This window comes from Leptonychotes weddellii, chromosome 5 (assembly GCF_054177405.1).
Source record: "Leptonychotes weddellii isolate Sample4059 chromosome 5, ASM5417740v2, whole genome shotgun sequence".
NCBI lineage: Eukaryota > Metazoa > Chordata > Mammalia > Carnivora > Phocidae > Leptonychotes > Leptonychotes weddellii.
This window is the reverse complement of record NC_138373.1, coordinates 93,808,385-93,829,561: the sequence shown is the minus strand read 5'-3', so window position 1 is coordinate 93,829,561 and position 21,177 is coordinate 93,808,385. Positions and strand designations below refer to the sequence as shown.

Here is a 21,177-nt window from a genome sequence, read left to right as displayed (position 1 = left end):
ACTCAGGCAGGATTTTTATGTCTTGAGGTAGAATTCTTTCTTTTCAGAGAAATCTTGGTTTTTACTTTCATGGCCTTCAACTTATTGGATGAAGCCCACCCACATCATCGAGTGTAATCTTCTTCTTTTTTTTTTTTGTAGAATTTTTTCATTTTAATTCCAGTGTAGTTAACATACAGTGTCATATTAGTCTCAGGGTACAATATAGTGAATGATTCAACAATTCTATACATTACTTGGTGTTCATGGTAAGTTTACTCTTAATCCTCTTCACTTATTTCACCCATTCCCCACCCACCTCCTCTCTGGTAACCATCAATTTTTTTTCTATAGTTAAGAGTCTATTTCTTGGTTTCTCTCTTTCTCTCTTTTTTCCCCCCTTTGTTTTGTTTCTTAAATTCCACAAATGAGTGAAATCACATGGTATTTGTCTTTCTCTGACTGGCCTACTCTGCTTAGCATTATACTCTCTAGCTCCATCCATTTAGCTGCAAATGGCAGGATTTCATTCTTTTGTATGACTGAATAATTTTCCATTGCATATATATAAATATACCATCTCTTCTTTATCCATTCGTCTCTTAATGGACACTTGGGTTGCTTCCATATCTTGGTTATTGTAAATAATGCTGCTATAAACATAGGGGTGCAAATATTCTTGCAAATTAGTATTTTTATATTCTTTGGATAAATATCCAGTAGTGTAATTACTGGATCCCAGGTAGTTCTATATTTAATTTTTTGAGGAACATCCATACTGTTTTCCAGAGTGGCTGCACCAGTTTGCATTCCCACCAACAGTGCAAGAGGGTTCCTTTTTCTCCGCATCCTCACCAAACTTGCTATTCCTTGTTTGTTGATTTTAGCCATTCTGATATCTCATTGTGATACCTCATTGTAGTTTTGATTTGCATTTCCATGATGATGAGTGATATTGAGCATTATGTCTGTTGGCCATCTGTATGTCATCTTTGGAGAAATGTCTGTTCATGTGTCTTCTGTCCATTTTTTAATTGGAGTATTTGTTTTTTGGGTGTTGAGTTGTATAAATTCTTTATATATTTTGGATACTCTTTATTGGATATCATTTGAAAATATCTTCTCCTATTCAGTAGGTTGTCTTTTTTTTTGTTGATTGTTTCCTTCATTGTGCAAAAGCTTTTTTATTTTGATATAGTCCCAATAGTTTATTTTTGCTTTTATTTCCCTTGCCTTAGGAGACAGATGTAGAAAAATGTTGCTATAGCCGATTTCAGAGAAATTACTGCCTGTGCTCTCCTCTAGGATTTTTATGGTTTCAGGTCTCACATTTAGGTCTTTAGCCATTTTGAATTTAATTTTTGTGTATGGTGTAAGAAAGTGGTCCAGTTTTATTCTTTTGCATGTAGCTGTCCATTTTTCCCAACACCATTTGTGGAAGAGTTTGTCTTTTTCCTATTACATATTCTTACCTCTTTTGATGAAGTTAATTGACCATATAATTGTGGATTTGGTCTGGGCTGTCTATCCTATTCCATTGATGTATGTGTCTATTTTTGTGCCATCAATTGTAATCTTCCTTATGTAAAGTCAACTGATTATAAATGTTAATCATATCTACAAAATGCCTTCTTGGGTTTTTTTTTTTTTCTTTTCTTTTCTTTTCTCATTTGTCATGTGAGGAAACCACAACTCAGTAAAGTTAAGCAATCCAAGTAAGTCGCCCATCTAAGAATTGACAGAAGCCAGATTAGAGTTCATATTTTGCCCCCCAGGTTAGAGTTTCACCAATTCCAGTCTATCACTTCTCTTTTGAATGTTTTCAACAGGGCTCATAGCTCTTAATATTTAACAGGGAAATTATTTCCTCAATCACAATGACTTTTTTTTAATGTTTCATGATTATTTAGCTAGCATAAATGTTTTGTTCTTGATTGAAAAGATCATTTTCTTGCCTGTGTCACTTATTCTTTTATTTAGTAATTTCACTTGAGCTATGTGATTCCAAAAAATCCAGGAGAATCTACAGTTTTACTTGTCACATGGAGAATTACCTTGATGTGATGATAGTCTCCATGTATAGTACCAGGCAAGCTATTCCAGGGGCCATGGAACAGAAGGCTTATTGACAAAATTAATATGTTCAAATCATAGTTTATTAAATCATTTGAAGATATCAGTACAAACTCATAAAAAAGAGATCGATTAGGTTAACACACTTAGATTGAGAGAGAAAATACCATACTATCTGAATCCCTTATTCAAAGCTCAAATGTCCTGTGTCTCTCTCTGCTGTATTAGGTCTCCTGGCTTACAATGTGATTATGAGAGCCATAGTTGAGATTTGAACAAGATGCCCACAGATGGGCAATGAAACACATTTGTCTATCAAAAAACTAACCTGTTGAGCCACTGTGGTTTTTATTTGTGTTTCTTGGGTTGAGAAGAGAACACTTGAGACCAGAATGGGATCATAATTGTGTTATTATTATCCAGGGGTCATCATGATCATGAATTGGTCTTTATGCTTCTTTCTGTCTTAAGTAACACTTTTTCTCCATCACAGTTTCTATTAATTTTATCTATCTTTGGTGTATGTTAAAGATTAGTAATTTATTCTTGATATTTCATATATATTGTAAGTTTGCCTATATCTTACATGCTACTTTTTACTTATTAAGCATACTTATATCCTATGTACTTAAACTATATATCACAAATCAATAGCTTACTTACTATCTATGCTTTATATTTTTTATGTGTTTTATTTACTCATACCATTTGTTTACTTGCCTTTTTACCATAATTGCATATTCTCAAATAATTTGCACATTACAATATTGGAAGAAATAATCACAAATTTTATAAACCTCCAAATCAATAATCTTAATAATAGAGATCTTTTTAAAAAGTTGCTATGAGACTAGAGCTCTAGTGTTCTTATCATAACAACAACGATAAAATGGTAATTATGCGAGGTAAAGGATGTGTTAACTAATCTTATTGTGGTAAACATTTTGAAATATACATATGTATCAAATTATCACATTGTAAACCTTAAAACTACACAATGTTATATGTCAGTTACATTTCAAAAAAAGGAATACATTATAAATTACAACTCCATTATGTAATTTTGCCTATAACATCACTTCAAATTAGATTTTTATAATGAGCAGGATTGTGCCATTAGACTGGCAGGAGATAGCAGGTCCTGAGTTTGAGGCTTACTGCTAGAGTATCCAAATTATAAATACAGCTTCTCATGGATTAATCCAATTTCTCAGGTATTTATTTTTTTAAGATGAAGTGTTATGAATATTACTACATAGCTCTTTCTATCATATGACTTAGATTCTAAACCAATTCAAATACAGACATAAATATGAAGTGGTCTCTCAGTTTGAGTAGCTCCAAGTATCAGGGCAGGAACATCCATAAATAACTACTACTAGAATGAACAATGTCACAAAATAATGGAAGAGGGAATGCTATCTCTAAGAGAACAGCAAAACCTTCCAAGAGAAGCTATTAAGGTTGAATTTGATGAATAGAAGTTTGCAAAATGGTTAACTGAGATGAAGAAAACACACATACAAACCACACAGGAAAGATATGGAGGAATAAAAGAAAATACATGGACAGAGCATGGGGCAAATTTAGAATGACTGAAGTGCAGATTTTCTTAGGGTTGGGAGACAAATATAGTAAGGCAACATGTTCATAGCATGAAGGGCCTCATAGGACTTTGTTATGGGGTTTGGACTTTCTTTTTAGACAGTGAAGAATTATAAAGGAAATTTAAACTTGGGTGTGAAATAATAAGATTTGTGTTCCCAGATATCATCCAGCTTGGGTCAGACAGATCAGATTCTGATCTTGGTTCCAACCTCAAGGCTTTGTGTAACAAGTTTCCTACCGGCCTCTACAGCTCTGTCTGACATGCAGCCAAGACCTACCAACATCTTTTTATTATCTCCAGTCAACCCTTCTCCTCTTCCAAACACATACAGAGAAACACACTTTGTACTTTTTGGTTAGTTTCTGGGCTGAAGTTTCCCTTTTAACTTTTTATGTGTGTAACTCTCAACTATCCCTTTACATAGGCTATTCCTATTCTTTCTATGAAGTCCTCTTGAACTGAAAAAAAAGACATCAGCTCAGAAGTGATCCAGTTCAGCTTCCTTGCTCTATTCTAGACAGATTTCCTGTAAAAATTTTGAAAATGTTTTTCACTATTTAGTTCTTAGTTGTATATTTTTTATGCATAGTTTCCTTATAGTTCCTTTTGTAAGTCTTTTTGCCATGAATATTTTTATAACTATATGCCTTTAGTATATTTATTTAATTTTAAAAGCAAAACTCTGAAAAATAATACCACTAACATCCTATGCAACTCAAACTGTCATTTTTAACAAAATTCAAACTATGCATTTTTGTAAGGATAATTACAGGAGTTTGGATATGTGATCGAGAATGCCGACAATGGCTTACTTTATTCTTGTCACAACGGTTGCAGATATGGCTTGGAACAGAGAATAAGAAAGAAAGTTAGCAGACTTCTGGTAACAGGTTAAATGAATTGAACTCCAACTTTTAGGCACTTCTGTTCATTTCTGAAAAGACTCTCTGTTTAATCTCCTGCCTGAACACATTGAAACCCTCCTTTTGTTATGGATGACATGTATTCAGGTGTCACTCAGGGTTGGGAAACACCCCTTTTGACTGGTGCCTGGGAACCTTTAGGGCTTCTGGACTGAACAAAAGGGCTCTCTCCAAATATAAAGGCTCAAATGTCTGTTGTTACTTCTCAGCCCCTCAGGAAGCAACTGTTATTCTACCAATAATTAAAACAGCAACAGCAACATGAACAACATGAACAAACCATTGAACTTTGTTGGTAAAATGGCAAGTGTTATATAGAATTTGTTATGCTTAAAACCTTATTTTGGGGGCGCCTGGGTGGCTCAGCCGTTAAGCGTCTGCCTTCGGCTCAGGTCATGATCTCAGGGTCCCGGGATCAAGCCCCACATCGGGCTCCCTGCTCAGTGGGAAGCCTGCTTCTCCCTCTCCCACTCCCCCTGCTTGTGTTCCCTCTCTTGCTGTGTCTCTCTCTGTCAAATAAATAAATAAAATCTTTAAAATAAAATAAAATAAAATAAACAAAAAAACCCCTTATTTTGTACTGGTTTTATTTGGTAAGGGGATGTGCCAAACAATTTTGATTTCAAGCTTTGAATTAAAAAAATGATTTGGACAGTCTTGAAAAGTATAAAATTTGAATATGAATTTGAAAGCATTATTCAATAATATTTATTCACTGGGCTTATGTACATGACACTATTCTAGGCAATAATTAAGCTTTCAAAGAATTGTGTGCAGTGGTTTTTATAATTAAGTCAAGAAAAAGAAGAGCCAATGATGTCAGATTCTTCAAAATTTGAATAGGAAAAAGTCCTTAGAGAAAATTAAGAAAAAAGAGGAAAAAGTTCATAAGAAAAAGAGTAGGAAATTTAATTAAAAAGGCATCTTAGACCTCTTTACAACAAAAAGTCCATAAGGAAATTCAAAAGAAAATAACAAAATAAGAAAAATATTACAACATATATAACTGAGAAAACACAAAATTTTTTAAAATACAAAGTGTTCTGAAAATTCAATAAAAAGACAATCCACTAGAAAAATGGGCAAAGGTTATAAAGGAATAGTTTATACAAGAGGAAATACTAATGTCTAATAACCATATAAAACATGGTCAACCTCAAACAAAAGAAAGGCAAAACAAAATACCATTTTTTACTTATCAGATGGGTAAAGCTAAAAATTTTGGTTATACACTGTGTATGCAAGACATTCTCAAACACTATTAGAGGGTAATATATATAAAAAACATATAACATCATTGAAGATAATTTGGTAGTATCTCTCAAAGTTTCCAGTAGAAGTACTCTTTAACCCAACACTCTCACAATTAGAAATATACAATGTGGGTATACTAACACATGTATATGAGGATATAGTCTCAGAATATTTGCTTGGCTATAAGAGCAAAAAGCTGTAAAAACCTAAATGTCCATCCATGGAGAACTTCTTATTTACCTACATAAAATAAGATACTATGCTGTTATAAAATAATATATAGTATAGATAGATAGATGTGTGTGTTTTATGTGTGTGTGAGATAGAGAGAGACAGAAGAAGAGAGAGAGAGAGAAATGTGGAAAGATACCCAAGAACTATAAATAAGAAAAAGCAAGTTGAGGAATCATGGGTATAATACGATTACCTTTGTGTATAAAAATAGATATAGACAAAAGCACAAGCAACAAAAGAAAAAAATGAGTGATAGAATTTCCTCAAAATTAAGAAAATTTGTATTTCAAAGGACATCATAAAGAAAGTAAAAAACCCGTGGAATGGGAGAAAATATGTGCAAATCATATATAGCACAAGGCACTTGTATCTAGAATATATAAAGAACTTTTCCAATTCAACAATAAAAAGACAAATAACCCAATTAAAAATGGGCAAAGGATCTAAATAGACATTTCGCCAAAGAAGATATGGTTATTAGTTAATGGTTAATAAGTACATAAAACAATGTTCAGCATCATTAGTCTTTAGGGAAATGCAAATCAAAATCATGATGAGATTCCTTTGTACCCCCTTTAGAATGGTTAAAATAAAAGGCGTACAAGTGTTAGTGAGGATGTGGAGAATTGGAACCCTCATACACTGCTGACTAGGTTGTAAAATCATGTAGTACTTGGAAAACAGTTTTTCCTCAAAATATTAAACAGAGGGGTACCTGGGTGGCTCAGTTGGTTAAGCATCTGCCTTCAGCTCAGATCATGATCCCAGAGTCCTGGGATCCCTTTGCCTCTGCCTCTTTGTCTTTCTCTGTCTCTCTCTGACTCTCATGAATGAATAAATAAAATTAAAAAAAAAATAACCTTTAGGGGTGCCTGGGTGGCTCAGTCGTTAGGCGTCTGCTTTCAGCTCAGGTCATGATCCCAGGGTCCTGGGATCGAGCCCCGCATCGGGCTCTCTGCTCCGCGGGAAGCCTGCTTCTCCCTCTCCTGCTCCCCCTGCTTGTGTTCCCTCTCTCGCTGTGTCTCTCTCTCTCTGTCAAATAAATAAATAAAATCTTTAAAAAAAAAAAACCTTTAAAAAAATGTTAGAGTTTACCATACGCTCCAGCAATTCCACTCTTATGTATTTACTCAAAAGAATTGAAAGCAGATGTTCACCCAAAACCTTGTACGTGAATGTTCATAGCAGCATTATTCATAATGCAGGAAAAAGTAGAAACTGAAATGTTTATCAATGGAGGAAGAGAAAAACAAAATAGGATATAGCCATGCAATGGAATACTACATAGCTATAGAAAGATGGAACATAATGTACATGCTACATCAAGGATGAAATTTAAAAACATCATGCTAAGTAAAATGAGCCAGATACAAGTGGCCATAGGTTGCATGACCCCACTTATATGAAATGACAAGAACAGACAAATTCATAGACACAGAAAATAGTTTAGTGATTGCCAGGGGCAGCAGGAAATGGGGAATAACTGATAATATGTATAGGGTATCCTTTTGGGGTGATGAAATGTTCTGAAATTAGTGATGCTGACTTTACAACCTTGTGAATACACTAAAAGCCACTGAATTGTACCTGGAAAGGCTGAACATTAAAATATTTGAATCATATCTCAATAAAGTTATTTTTAAAAGGTAAAGGAATAGACATTTGTATACAGTTGACCCTTGAACAATGCCAGGGTTAGGGGCACTGATCCCCGATACAGTCAAAAATCTGTGTATAACTTTTGACTCCCCCTAAACTTAACTACTAATAGGCCTACTGTTGACTAGAAGCCATACTGATTACATAAATATTTGATTAACACATATTTTGTATGTTATATGTATTATATACTGTATTCTTACAATAAAGTAAGCTAGAGAAAAGAAAATGTTATTACAAGAATAATAGGAAATAAAAAATACATTTACAGTATGCTACTGTATTTATCGGAAAAAATCTGCATATAAGTGGACCTGCACAATTTAAGCCCATGTCTTAAAGTGTCCCTATATAATCTGAATTAGTTTATTGAACTTGGTAAAGTGCAAGTGGGAAACATCTTTACTGGTTCTCCCCACTGGGCTTCAAACAAGCTCTGCAAAATCTTCCTTTTTGGACAGTATCTCAGGCAGATCCCCTTAACTTTTCCCTGTCACTTTCATAAATTAACAAAAAGCCTCATTTATAGGTAACAGAGACTCCAGTCTAGTCTAATATCGAGAATTTAATTTTATCCAGTTCAAAGCTCGTCTGCTCTCCCTTCACTCTTCTAACTTGTTCTTCTACCCTTTTATCCTTTCTCCTTCTACTACCTCTCATGTCTGCTTTCTGGTGCAGTTATTTAGATGCTGGCTCTTCTCTCTTGGGCTGCTCTTGTGAGCTCTCTGGACACCTCTCTCCATCCCTAATCCCCAGACAGAGCCCTCCCTTACACTATGCTCTCTCAGGTGGGCCCTGGCTTCTCAGATCTTACCCACATACCCTTACCCTGAGTGTCTGTAGGGGTAGGATCCTTTCAAGAGGATTCAGCCCAACTACCTTCTCTGGCACAGATGTAGATCACAGAAACCTTCTCGAGTACAGGTTTCTCTTCCACTGCAGGGACTCTTGCTCTGTTCAGGGTTCAGAGGCTAGCCTCTCTCTTTTAACATTTTTTTTTTTTTTAATTCAGGAATATAGCATACCAAGAAAGGCTGCATGTTATGGATATGTACACCAGAGAATAACAACATCAACAATAAAATTAACATCTATATACACACCTCCCAGATGCTCTCTTAAGAAAGAGAGCATTGCCAATTTCTTTGAATCCTTCTGTTTCCCTCTAAGGTTGCATTCCCTTCCCTTCCCTACAATAGGTAATTGTGAATTTTGTACTATTTTGTTTTGTTTTACATTTATTAATAGTTTTTGCCACATATATTGCCAAATACACACATATTACTAAATAATAATGTTGCTTAGCTGTGCCTGCTTTTGAACTTTATATGAATGGAGTTATATTCCAGACCCTGGAGACAGATTGTCTGGTTTTAAATCAGGTCCCTCCCCATTGATGTGATCTTGGGCAGTGACTTAACCTTTCTATACATCAGTTTCTGCATCTGTAAACTGAAGGTAATAATAGCAGTTGCATCACTGAATTGTTTAGAGGATTAAGTAAATGAGTAATTGTAAAATACTTGGTCTGACCCTAACTGTTTGTTTAAAAATGTTTATGTATGTATTCTTCTATGACTTCTGTGATGTTTTACTTAACATCTTTTTTTAACTTTTATGAATTATACCAATGTTGTGGTTCATTTGTTAATTTCCCTATAACATTCTACTGTACCATAATTTATTTATCTATTCTACCTGCCATTGATATTTGAGATGTTTCCAGATTGAGGCTATTTAAGACTTACTCAAATCCTTTGATCACTTTTTAAATTTATCATTTTCTGGCTTTTTCTAAGTAAATTGTAGGAATACCTTATGTATTCTGCATACTAACCCATTGTCAGTTTTATGTAAGCAGATAAATTTCCATAGGTTTTTGCTCATCTTTACTCTTGATAATGTGTTTTTATTTTATTTAATTTAAATTCACTTAATTAACATATACTGTATTCTTAGTTTCAGAGGTAGAGCTCAGTGATTCATCAGTTGTATATAACACCCAGTGCTCATTACATCAAGTGCCCTCCTTAATGCCTATCACCCAGTTACCCCATCCCCCCATCCACCTCCCCCCCGCAGCAACCCTCAGTTTGTTTCCTAGAGTTAAGTCTCTTAGGATTTGTCTCCCTCTCTGATTATAATGTGTTTTTTTTAACTCAGCAAAATTTTTGACATTCTGAGATAATTGTAGATTCACTAATGGTGTGTTTTGATAGAGAAGTTCTTAGTTTCAATGTAACCAAATTTCTCAATCTTTTCCTTTACAGTTAGTGCCTTTTTAAAAAAGATTTATTTATTTATTTGACACACACAGAGAGAGAAATCACAAGCAGGCAGATAGGCAGGCCGAGGGAGAGGGAGAATCAGGCTCCCCGCTGAGCAAGGAGCCCCATGCAGAACTCAATCCCAGGATGCTGGGATCATGACCTGAGCCAAAGGCAGCCGCTTAAACAACTGAGCCCCCCTGGTGCCCCCAATTGGTGCTTTTTTGAATCTTGTTTAAGAAATTCTTCCCTATCTGAGATCATGGATACCATCTTCTGTATTATCTTATAAAATGTCTATAATTTTGCCTTTTATATTTAGGTCTTTAATACAACACACCTGGATTTATTTCTATTATTTTTCGTTTGATGTGAGGTAAGGGTACACGTTCACATTTTTTCTTATTCATTTTTTCTAGTGCCTTTTATGGAAAATTCCTCCTTTCCCACTCATCTCCATTGCCATCTTTGTCACAGATTAAATGTCTACAAATTGTAGGTCTTTCTTTGATCATTCTTTCTCCTCAACAAAAAGTTTTATCTGTTTGTTGCCAGTACACAGAGATGCAATTGACTTTTTTTTTTTAAAGATTTTATTTATTTAACAGAGAGAGACACAGCAAGAGAGGGAACACAAGCAGGGGGAGTGGGAGAGGGAGAAGCAGGCTCTCTGATAAGCAGGGAGCCCAATGTGGGGCTCTATCCCAGGACCCTGGTATCATGACCCAAGCCAAAGGCAGATGCTTAACAACTGACACCCAGGCGCCCTTGCAATTGACTTTTTAATAATGATTTCTAGCTAGCAACCTTATTGATAATAACAATTTTGTATATAGATTATTTTGTTTTCAGTAGTGATGATCAGTTGCAAATGATAATAGTTTTATTTCTTTCTTTCCAATCCTGATTACATTTTATTTATTTTTCTGGCCAGATTGTAGTGACTAGGACCTCCAGGACCATGCTGAAAAGAGGAGCCAGTAATGGACATCCTGATCTATCACCATTAAGTAGGATACTTGTTGTATTTTGTGTGTTTTTGTAGACATGTGTAGATATCTTTTACAAAATTATGGAAGTTCCTTTCTATTCCTAGTTTACTAATAGCTTTTATCAAAAATGATTGTTAAATGCTATACAATCCTTTTTTAAATCTATTGTGATAAGAGTAAGTTTTTCTATATTAAAATTTTAATACAGATAATTAGATATTCTAATATTAAATGAACTTTCTATTCTTATAATAAAATAAACTTTGACTTGATATATCAACCTTAATAATGCCTTGTAGGCTAAATTTGCTAATATCTCATTTAAGATTGATTCGTTAATTAGGAGGGAGATACAGGCTATAATTTCCTTTTTTTTTTTTTTTTTTGCGTTCTTCTCTGAATTTGGTATTAAGTTCATACCATTTTCATTAAAGAAGTTGGAGAATGTTCCCTTTTTTATACTTCCTGAAAAAAAATGATCAAAATTTCCTTGAATGTTTGGTAGGACACATAAAACTATATGGGTCTAGGGTGCCTGGGTGGCTCAGTCATTAAGCGTCTGCCTTCGGCTCAGGTCATGATCCCAGGGTCCTGGGATCGAGTCCCACATCGGGCTCCCTGCTCGGCGGGAAGCCTGCTTCTCCCTCTCCCACTCCCCCTGCTTGTGTTCCTGCTCTTGCTGTCTCTCTCTCTGTCAAATAAATAAATAAAATCTTAAAAAACACAAAAAACAAAAGACAAAAAACTATATGGATCTAGAGTTTTCTTTATGAGACTTTTTTGATCTAGTGATTGAATTTCTTTTATTGCTACATGATCATACATGTTCTGTTTTTTTGCCATATAACTATACAGATTTCTATTTTAGATTGGTAATTATATTTTTCTAGAGATTTGTCTATTTTGTACGTATTTCAACACTCTTTGCCATAAGGTTGTTAAGAAAGTTTTAAAATACCTGCTACATGTTTTATTTTGTTCATTTATTCGTTCTTAATATTTTTTTAAAGATTTTATTTATTTGAGAGAGAGAGAAAGAGAGCTAGAGAGAGCATGAATGGTGGGGAGGGGCAGAGGGAGAGGGAGAAACAGAATCCCTGCTGAGCAGGGAGCCCAACTCGCACCTTGATCCAAGGACCCTGAGATCATGAGCTGAGCTGAAGGCAGACACTTAACTGACTGAGCCACCCAAATGCCCCTTCATTCCTAATACTTTTAAGTTGTGCCCTTTATCACTTTTTTAACTTTTTATTTTTATTCCTGTTAGTTAACATACAGTGTTATATTCATTTCTGGTGTACAAAATAGTGAGTCAACGATTCCATATAACACCCAGTGCTTATCACAGGTGCCGTCCTTAATCCTATCACCTGTTTAAGCCATTGCCCCACCAACCTCTCCTTTGATAACCATGTTTGTTCTCTATAGTTAAGTGTCTTTTTTTTGGTTTGTCTCTCTCTCTTTTTCCCCCCTTTGCTTGTTTTGTTTCTTAAATTCCACATATGAATGAAATCATACAGTATTTGTCTTCCTCTGACTATTTCACTTAGCATTATACTCTCCAGTTCCATCCATTTTATTGGAAACGGCAAGATTTCATTTTTTATGGCTGAATAATATTCCATTGTATATATATACCACCTCTTTATCCATTCATCAATAGATGGACACTTGGCTGCTTCCATATCTTGGATATTGTAAATAATGCTGCTATAAACATAGGGGTGCATGAATCTCTTTGAATTAGTGTTTTTGTATTCTTTGGGTAAATACCCAGTAGTGCAATTGCTGGATCACAGGGTAGTTATATTTTTAACTTTTTGAGGAACTTCCATATTGTTTTCCACAGAGGCTGTACCAGTTTGCATTCCCACCAACAGTGCAAGAGTTTCCTTTTTCTCCACATCCTTGCCAACACTTGCTGTTTCTTGTGTTGTTGATTTTAGTCATTCTGACAGGTATGAGATGAAATCTGGGGGTTTTGATTTCCATTTCCCTGATGGTAAGGGATGATGCACATCTTTTCATGTGCCTCTTGGGCATCTGTATGTCTTCTTTGGAGAAACGTCTGTTCATCTCTTCTGCCGTTTTTAATTTGCGTATTTGTTTTTTGGGTGTTGAGTTGTATAAGTTCTTTATATATTTTGGATACTAACCCTTTATTGGATATCTAATTTGCAGATATTTTCTCCCATTCTGTAGTTCTGTTGATTTAGTTTTGTTGCCTTTTAGTTTCATAGATTGTTTCCTTTGCTGTGAAGAAGCTTTTTATTCTGATATAGTCCCAATAGTTTATTTTTGCTTTTGTTTCCCTTGCCTCAGGAGACATATCTAGAAAAAAAGTTGCTATGGCTGATGTCAAAGGGTTTACTGCTTATGTTCTGTTCTAAGTTTTTTATGGTTTCAGGTCTCACATTTAGGTCTTTAATCCATTTTGAATTTATGTTTGTGTATGGTATAAGAAAGTGGTCCAGTTTCATTCTTTTTGCATGTAGTTTTCCCAGTTTTCCCAACACCACTTGTTAAGGAGACTGTCCTTTTTCCATTGGATATGTTTTATTGCTTTGTCAAAGACTTATTGACCATATAATCATGGGTTTATTCCTGGGCTCTCCATTCTGTTCTGTTGATCTATGTGTCCATTTTTGTGGAAGTACCATACTATTTTGATTATTACAGCTTTGTAATATAACTTGAAGTCCAGAATTATGATGCCACCAGCTTTTCTTTTCTTTAAGATTGCTTTGGCTATTTGGGGTCTTTTGTAATTCAAAACAAAGTTTAGAAATGTTTGTTCTAGTTCTGTGAAAAATGCTGTTGGTATTTTGATAGGGATTGAATTAAATGTGTAGATTGCTTTGGGTAGTATAAACATTTTAACAATATTTGTACTTCTAATCTATGAGCAAGGAATGTCTTTGCATTTCTTTGTGTCATCTTCAATTTCTTTCATCACTTTTATAGTTTTCAGAGTACAAGTCTTTTACCTCTTCAGTTAGGTTTATTCCTAGGTATCTTATGGTTTTTGGTGCAATTGTAAATGGGATTGTTTTCTTAATTTCTCTTTCTGCTGCTTCATTATTGGTGTATATAAATGCAACAGATTTCTGTATGTTGATTTTGCACCCTGCAATCAAACTGAATTCATTTATCAGTTCTAGCAGTTTTTTGGTGGAGTCTTACAGGTTTTCTATATATAATATCATGTCATCTGCAAATAGTGAAAGTTTTACTTTGCCAATTTGGATGCCTTTTATTTATTTTTTGTTGTTTGGCCCTTTATCTTTTTGATTAGAGTTTACAGTTGTATTAATCATTCCAATTTTGCACCCAGATGGCTCAGCCGGTGGGGCATGTGACTCTTGATCTTGGGGTTGTGATTTTGAGCCCCACGTTGGGTGTAGAGATACTTAAAAATAAAATCTTAAAAAAAAAAATTCCAATTTTGTCTTTGTTGACACTGTCTATTTTGTTTTCTATTTTCATTTCTTTGCTCTTTATTATATTCTTCCTTTTACCTTGAGTTTATTATGTCATTCTTTTTCTAATTTGTTAAATTAGAAATGTTTATTAAATGCTTTTGAAAAATTAATTTTCTTTTTTTTTTAAAGACTTTATTTATTTATTTGACAGAGAGAGAGGCAGCGAGAGAGGGAGTACAAGCAGGGGGAATGGGAGAGGGAGAAGCAGGCCTCCCACCGAGCAGGGAGCCCGATGTGGGGCTCGATCTCAGGACCCTGGGATCATGACCCGAGCTGAAGGCAGACGCCCAACGACTGAGCCACCCAGGTGCCCCTAATTTTCTAATTTTCTTATAAGAAGTTTTTATATTATTCTTCTCTTTTAATGATAATATTTCCAAATTTCCATTGGAAAAAAATTTTTTAATTTCTAAAAGTTTGGGATTATTTAAATTATAATTTTGCTATTATTTTCACTTAATTGCATCATAATTTAAATGTGTGGTATAATAATTTAATTCTCTCTTGGTTTCTTGAAATGGCAATAATTGAACATTTTGTTTGGTTTTTTTAGCTTTAATTATGTTTACTTTTTTTCTTTACTCACCATTCCTCCTGTATCTCAGACATTTCTGGGATCATTTTCCTCTCTCAAGTTTATTTACTGAGTTTCTATAGAATACCAAAGACAACAGATGATATCAAAAGTAGAGGAAAGAAAATCCAGCAAACCTACAAAGAATGACCATTAGATTGACTGCTGTCCCAAAACCAAAGGATATTGGAATGACATCTTCAAAATGATGAGAGGAAATAACTAGCAAATTAAAATTCTATATCTCAGTGAAACATCTTTTAAATGAAGAAAAAAGAAAAAAGACATTTCAAACAAAAACTGAAAAAATTTACTACCAACAGAGTCAAGATAATGGCTGAAAATTTTCATGAATTCTTGAAAGTCATACACTTCCAGATTCAGGAAGCCAAAAGATCATAAGTAACATAAATAAAAATCAATCCAGGGGCACCTGGGTGGCTCAGATGGTTAAGCATCTGCCTTGGGCTCAGGTCATGATCTCTGGGTCCTGGATTGGGCCCCATGTCGGGCCCCACATTGGGGCTCCTGTCTCAGCAGAGAGTCTGCTTCTCCCTCTCCTTCTGCCTCTCCCCCTCTGCTCATGCTCTCTCTCTCTCTGTCTCAAATGAATAAATAAAATCTTTTTTTAAAAAAGAAATCAATCCATAATTTCCTCATTCTCTCTAATCATTCTGGGTCTTAGAATGGAACATATACAAGGCTTTTTCACTCTATCCTTCGTATCTCTTAAGATCTCTTTAACTATATTTCATTCTTTGTTTCCCTGTGCTACATTTGTGTTATTCTTTTAGATCTATTTTGCAGGTCTATCCTTCTTTCTTCAGCTAGGTATAACTTACTATTTGATCTATCCCCTGAGTTTTAAATTTTAATTATAAATATATTCTAGAGTTTCTGTGTTGTTCCCTTTCAAATTTCATTAGCCAGTTTCAATAGTTTTTCCCTTCTCTTATTTTTATTTCGGTTTATTAGTTCTTGAAGTATATCAAACATAGTTATTTTGGACTCTGTTTCTGATAATTCTGTAACTGCAATCATTGCATATCTGATTCTCTTGAAATTGTTGGCTTGGAGTATTATGGGCCATATATGTGGAGCTCAAGCTTATGCTTAGGAAATCTGAGGTGAGATATATATTTTTTCCCTTCTATCCAGATCCAAAGACAAAACATGCACATATAGTCACAATCTCACATTGTCTGGTGTAGTTTTTCCTAGTTTACACACTAAGGGTATCACTCTTTCCAGATCTTACTTTTAGGCAGAGGTTTCTCCTATCTGATATTTCTCAGACCCCAGATTTTGCCTCTTGTTCCTGGTATAGATGGGTTACAAAAACCCAGGTCTCCCCACACTAATACACAGATTAGTCTTAGGACAAAGGCCACCTCCAGTTCTCTTTTATGCCCATAGGTTCAAACTTTGTTGTTTCTAGCCTAAGTTCAACAATGCATTTAATTTTTTCATTTTCATTTTATTTTATTATTATTTTTTTGGTGGTCAACAAAGCAAAGTTTATTGAGTGATAGCAAAGTGATAGTACAAAGCTCCTGAAGAGGGAGGGGACCCGAGAAGGTTGCCCTAATTTTTTCATTTTATTTTTTTTTTGAACATTTTATTTATTTGACAGACAGAGACAGCGAGAGAGGGAACACAGCAGGGAGAGTAGGAAAGGGAGAAGCAGGCTTCCCGCCGAGCAGGGAGCCTGATGCGGGGCTTGATCCCAGGACCCTGGGATCAGGACTTGAGCTGAAGGCAGACATTTAATGACTGAGCCACCCAGGCACCCCTAAATTTTCATTTTAAGTACGGATTTTGTTTGTTTGTTTTTAAGAAAAGGCTTTATTTTTTTTTACAGCAGCTTTAGGTTCACAGCAAAACCAAGATTTCCCATATACCTCTTACATTCACACATGTACAGCCTTCCCTAGTATTAACATCCCACATCAGAGTGAGGCATTTGTTATAATTGATGAACCTACAATGACACATCATAATCACCCATATTCTGTAGTTTACATTAGGGTCCCCTCTTGATGTTGTACATTCTAAGAGTTTGGACAAATTTATAATTACATGTATCCACCATTATACTATCATATAGAGTATTTTCACTGTTCTAGAAATACTCTGTACTCTGCCTATTCATCCCTCCCTCTCCCCAACTCCTAGAAACTCTGATCTTTTTTTTTTTTTTTAAAGATTTTATTTATTTATTTGACAGAGAGAGACACAATGAGAGAGGGAACACAAGCAGGGGGAGTGGGAGAGGGAGAAGCAGGCTTCCTGCAGAGCAGGGAGCCGGATGCGGGGCTCGATCCCAGGACCCTGGGATCATGACCTGAGCTGAAGGCAGACACTTAGCGACTGAGCCACCCAGGCGCCCAGAAACTCTAATCTTTAATATCTCCATAGTTTTGCCTTTTCCAGAAGGTCATGTGGTTGTATGTATACACTAAGTAGCCTTTTCAAATTGGCTTCCTTTACTTAGTAACATTCATTTAAGTTTCCTCCATGTCTTTTCATGGCTTGATAGCTCATTTCTTTTTAGCATTGAATAATATTCCATTGTCTAGATTTGCCACTGTTTATCCATTCACCCACTTAAAGACATCTTGGTTGCTTCCAAGTTTTGGCAATTATGAATAATGCTGCTATAAACATCTGTATACAGATTTTTATGTGCACATAAGTTTTCAACTCCTTTAGGTAAATACCAAGGAGCACAGTTGCTTGACGGGTAAGAGTATGTTTAGATTTAAGAAACCACCACACTGTCTTCCTAAGTGTCTGTACCATTTTGCACTTCCACCAGCAATGAATGAGAGTTCCTGTTGCTCCACATCCTTGCCAGCATTTGGCATTGTCAGTGTTCGGGATTTTGGATAGGTGGGTAGTGGTATCTTATTCTTTTCATTTGCGTTTTCCTAATGACATATGACATAAGATCATCTTTTCATTATGCTTATTTGCCATCTGTATACTGTACCTTCTTTGTTGAGGTGTCTGTTAAGGTCTTTGACTATTTTTTTAATTGGGTTATTTGTTTTCTTATTGTTGAGTTTTAAGAGTTCTTTGTGTATTTTGGATAACAGTCCTTTATCAGATGTGTCTTCTGCAAATGTTTGCACCTGATCTATGGCTTGTTTTCTCATTTTCTTTACATTATCTTCACAGAGCAGAGGTTTTTAATTTTTAATTCAACCTAGCTTATCAATAATTTATTTCATGGACCATGCCTTTGGTGTTTACCTTTATGTAAGTTTTTATCTAGAATGTTTGATTTATCAGAAGGGGGTTCAATGAACCTCTAGTATACCATACAGCCAGAAGCAGAAATCCTCTTCACTGGATTTTTCTAGGAAAGAATCAAATGCTTACCTCTGTATACATCAATCTCAGTGGGCAACAGTCAACTTCTCCCATTTCTGTCACCAAGCTCTACTCCTGTCCTGTAACACTCATTCAGCAGGTTTCTGCAGCTCAGTAAGTATCTAGGTAGGGAGGTGGGGAGGAAAGGGAAAAAGACTATTGCATGTGGGTCCTTCTCCTGGCAGACACCCCTATTCTCAATAAATACATTTCTTGATGCATTTCTTATTTGGCTTGCTACAAGAGAGAAGTATACACAGTAATAATGCTCTTAAAAGAAATCCTCACTTTCCAATTTCTCTAGACTTCTCATATATAGGCTGGAGATAGGAGATGCCTATGGAACGACCTAAGCATTATCTACATAGCACATCTCTTTTGAACACATATTTCTCACCTGTGATATTCAGCTTTCAGGCCTTAGTAGGAACCAGGAAAAGACCTTTTTAAAGGTAAAATATATATGAAATTACATAGTAGTATGAGTATATATGCATAGCACATTTCTGAAAGGCTAAACACAAAACAATAATTGTGGCTATCTCTGGGAAATGGGAATAATGAGTTCGTAAAGAAGGGCTATTGTTTTCCATTATATCATTTTACAATGTTTAATTTTTTTCTTTTTTACCATAAGCATCTTTTAAGTTTATTATTTAAAATGTCTAGAAAAATACTTGATTTTTTGGGAGGCACCTGGGTGGCTCAGTCGGTTGTGTCCGATTCTTGTTTCGGCTCAGGTCATGATCTTACGGTCATGAGATTGAGCCCCGTGTTGGGCTCTGCACTCAGCACACAGTCTGCTTCAGATTCTCTCTCCCTTTCCCTCCAGCTCTCTCTCTCTCTTTCTCAAACGAATAAATAAAAATCTAAAAAAAAAGAAAAAGAAAAATACTTCATTTATTAAAAAATAATATTTATAAAGAAATGAGTCAGTTTTATTGAGAACTGTGAGAAGTGAAAGGAGACTTTTTTACATATGTTTTGTTTATAAAGTTCATTTGCTAGATAGCGATTGTCCATTTACTTACATGTTAAACACTGGGAGATGTAAAGATAAATAAATCCCACAAAGACAAGCAATAATCTAGTGGGGGAAATAGACTCTACATAAATAATTTAAGGGTGTCAACCAATGCATTGAAAATGGGAAAACTTGTGTGTGTCTGAGATTTCAAATTAGAAAATATGTCTATTCTGCACTGAAAATTCTATTCCACTGGTAAACCTCCTGTATCATAAAGATGTTGAAGGTCCTTTTCTACAACAAAAGGAAAATCTCCATTAATGGCATAGATTTTCTGTAACAAAATAAAATTGTCAAGCCCTTCTCCCTCACACATGTGCCACACAGATGTCAATATTTGGTTTGTATTCTGCACATAATTTCATTCAATGATCTCCACATCAATGATTTCATTCAGCCATGTATTATTTCTCCTTGTGATACTAAGTGACCTCTACCTTTGTTCTTTTTTTTTTAAGATTTAATTTATTTATTTGAGAGAGAGAGCATGAGGTGGGGAGGGTCAGAGGGAGACCAGACTCTCCACTGAGCAGGGAGACTGATGCGGGACTCGATTCTGGAACTCTAGGATCATGACCTGAGCCGAAGGCAGTCGCTTAACCAACTGAGCCACCCAGGTGCCCCTATCTTTGTTCTTTATAAAATGATTTCCCAAGAGTTCAGTGCTTCTTGTAGCTGATTTTATAGGTTTCTTAGCCAAGATGTGACTTATAAATATTTGCTTTAAAAAAGGCAACTTTTTGGGGCGTGCCTGGGTGGCACAGTTGGTTAAGCTTCTGACTCTTGGTTTCGGCTCAGGTTGTGTTCTCAGAGTCATGAGATTAAGCCCTGTGCCAGGTTCCACACTCAGTGCACACAGTCTGCTTGAGATTCTCTCTTCTTCTCCCTCTGCCCCTCCTGCTCATGCTCTCTCTCTTTCTCAAATAAATAAGTAAATCTTAAAAATAAAAGCAACTTTATGGAAAAGGCAAAACTATGGAGACAGTTTTAAAAGATCAGTAGTTGCCAGGGGTCAGGGGGAAGAAAAGAGGGATAAATAAGTAAAGAGGGGGATTTTTAAGCCAGTTAAACTATTCTGAATGATACTGTCATGTGGATACATGTCATTATACATTTATCAGAACCAAGAATGTACAATACAAAGAGTAAGCCCTAACTCTGGACTTTAGTTAGTAATAATGTATCAATATTGGCTCATTGATTGTAACAAATGTACCACACTAATGCAAGATATTAACAATAAGGGAAACTGAGGAGGGTGGAGGAGGTATATGGGAACTCTATACTTTCCACTCAATTTTTCTGTAACATAAAACTGTTCAAAAAATAAAATCAATTAATTAAAAAAAGTAAAAGGCAACTTTGAATTTAAGTTGCCCTTGAGGTGTTGCTTACTGCTTCACCTTTAGATACAAATGCTTCAATTTAATAATAGAAAGCATCAATGTTGCCTTTTTCTGTGCAAAACCTGATTTTTTTTTAAAGAGAAAGCCTGCCAATCTCTTTTGAAAGTGTGACAACGTTTATAACAACTTTTGCATTGGTATTTAGATGTAAATGAAAAACTAGAGCAGTACAATTTAGTTTTCATACATTCAGCCTCAAAAGTCCTATTCTCACATTTAAATTTTGACTGCTAGTGCAATCACCACACTCAGATTCATTTGTTCCAGTATGTAGAAATTCCCATTCTAAAAGAGAGTATTTTGGAAGATGTCATTTCTACTTT

The 21,177-nt window shown here is 35.2% G+C and overlaps 1 long non-coding RNA gene across 2 annotated transcripts in view; it reads right to left on the bottom strand.

Annotated features, from left to right (window-relative positions):
* LOC145721428 (uncharacterized) overlaps nucleotides 1–19,285 on the bottom strand; it is a 30,389-nt gene extending 11,104 nt beyond the window's left edge. The window contains exons 1-3 of one of the 2 annotated variants that reach the window (XR_014145102.1): nucleotides 19,118–19,285; nucleotides 18,819–18,863; nucleotides 18,431–18,543 (exon numbers count right to left, since the gene is read on the bottom strand). This is a non-coding gene — a long non-coding RNA (uncharacterized LOC145721428). The remainder of the gene's footprint in view (nucleotides 1–18,430; nucleotides 18,544–18,818; nucleotides 18,864–19,117) is intronic. The other variant, XR_014145103.1, reaches the window with a different exon arrangement.
* Between the last annotated feature and the right edge of the window lie 1,892 nt (nucleotides 19,286–21,177).